The sequence below is a fragment of the Pterocles gutturalis genome, unplaced genomic scaffold, assembly GCF_000699245.1.
Source record: "Pterocles gutturalis isolate BGI_N339 unplaced genomic scaffold, ASM69924v1 scaffold49401, whole genome shotgun sequence".
NCBI classification, from domain to species: domain Eukaryota; kingdom Metazoa; phylum Chordata; class Aves; order Pterocliformes; family Pteroclidae; genus Pterocles; species Pterocles gutturalis.
Genome location: NW_010099631.1, coordinates 6461 through 8858, shown reverse-complemented (window position 1 = coordinate 8858; position 2398 = coordinate 6461).

The window sequence follows — 2398 nt, the reverse complement described above, 5'->3', positions numbered from 1 at the left end:
CCTGCTGGTTAAATTCCCTCACTCCATGTTTGCGCAGCCTTCTACCTTTCAATTTTTCAGCCTCCAGGTGGATACATTCTAAGGCCTCCAATAAAGAGATTTGAGTTAAATAGCTGAGTTTACAAGTCCTCGAGGTAAAGGTAAGGATTTGGGCCCATGATCTGTGGTCCTTATTAAAATAGCACTTCCATAACCCCAGTGCTATTAAAATCCCTGTGAACTCAATCCATAAATTCAAAAATAAATGTTATTCACTATTTAATGCTTGGTCAGTATGTGGAAGCCAAGAAGAGTCTTTGCAGTGATATAAAGGCAAAAATTTTCTATAAGGGATTTACATTTGTAACTTCTCTTTTTGGGAGAGGGAAGTTACCTTTTTGCACCAAAAATATTCATTCATTAATTGATCCAAAGCTCAGTGAGGATGGAAAGACTTCCATTCACTTCCCCAGGCTCTGAATGAGACCCATACTGAAAATTCCTGTGGGTGAGAAGATGCAGGGGGAGCAGAAGAGTCAGTGCCAATTTGCAGCTAGAAGGACATACATTGTATGGTTCGTGCCACATGGAACTGCATGGAGAAAACCTGACTCACACACCATAGAACCAAACAGAGATGGTTTACTGCCACTGAAGGCAGGAACAGCTTGTTACATCAGTTATGTTCATTAGCAGAAGGTTTTTCACCAGGGAAAGCCAGAACAGTGTCATGCTCATATTAAGAAATCAAAATAATTCACATTGTTTTCTAGTCTACAGCCCCTAGCCCAGGCTCCACTAATATGTTTAGCTTCTAAGTAAAACTGCCAGAAAACTGTCTATTAAAGAATAAAAATAGCAATATGCTGAGGCCATATGTTTTGCAGGAAGTGACGAGATAAGACAAGATGTTCCTAAACAAAACCCACCCTGCTTTGCCTTGGCTCTTCAGGAATAGTGAGGGCAAGAAGTAGCAAAATCCACAGCAGAACAGGTACACACTGCGGGTTAGACAAGGATGTAAAAATCTGTTATCTACTCCTGCTGCTGGATTTTCCAGAAGCAGTCATGTACCTAATAAAGAGATGGATTCTTTACTGGTTGAACAGGCTGGGCTTCATCATAATCTTCTGTGCTAAGACACAATTTGACTGTGCAAATGCCAGCCACAATCTACACCACCTTGATTTTAACCGTGTTATATGGAAGTAGTGTTTACGTGATGCCCAGTGGGGTGTACTTCCCTGATCCTGTTAGCTCTAGATTGAGGTTCTTCCACATGCTTTAATAGTCAAAGCAGTAATTGATAGTTCTGACTTTAAATACTTCTGGTTTTAAAGCACTGCATTATCTTTTGGTAAAAATGTATTCCTTGTTCAAAATTTTTCTCCCTACCTATTCAGTGGGTGACTGAGTAAAGCAGCTCCTTAAAAGAGTAGTAACAAACACCCGGAGATAAACAAATAGTAGGAAGTGATGCCTTTCAAGTACTGTCATAATAATAATCTTAATACTCCTGCAGTTCTCTTAGGAAGATCACTCACACATTTAACAAGCAACTATAGCAATTCAGAAGAATCCTGCAAAATACAGCACTGTTATCCCCGCTCCATAAAGGCACAAGCAACTCTTCTGAGCAGAGCTCGGGCTCACAGTCAGGAATCAAATAAAAATTAGGAACTCAGACCTTTGCTTTAATTACTAGGAACTCTTTCTCCAGGTTAGAGTGCCCCTGCAAAGATTCTTGCACAGAAATGGGAAGTGCTGTGGCTCAGAGCCCACAGCATACTAGAATTTCATTAGCCGGCAGACAGCTCATTGAAATGAGTCTGTACCCACTTTACATCAGCTGAAGCTCACCTCTAAACTGGGTACTTGGGCTTTGCAAACTTCTGGATATCTCCCTCTCCTACTCATATATCTTGCCACAGAACCTTTGTCCTGCATTTTCCAGGGAGTATATTTTCACCTGGGCTCAACCCAGTCCCTCCTATTTCTAGGCATGACTTGGACTGGCTAGAAAAGAATAGTGTGCTTTAATATTATGACTCCATTTTAAAAAAAAAAGCAAACTGTGGACCATATCTCCTATGGTCTAAAACTTTCCTGTTTCTGCTGGTAGGAAGTGAGATACACTCAAAATTCCTTGCATCTGCAAGAAGACAGTCTGGCCATGGACAGTTTACCTGTGGCTCAAGCACTTATTTCCTATGCTTATAATATTTTTTCTCTTTAGATATTAATTACCAATCAGATTTTCTATACAGTGAAAGCACACACAGAGAAATCTATAAATTAATATTTTTAAATATAGATATTAAAGGGGGAGGAGGAAGATGGATTATTTTATCCTGAACATTTATGGTTAGAGTGTTTTGGAAAGAGATGGTGCATCTTTAAATTCTCTATGGTATAAAGA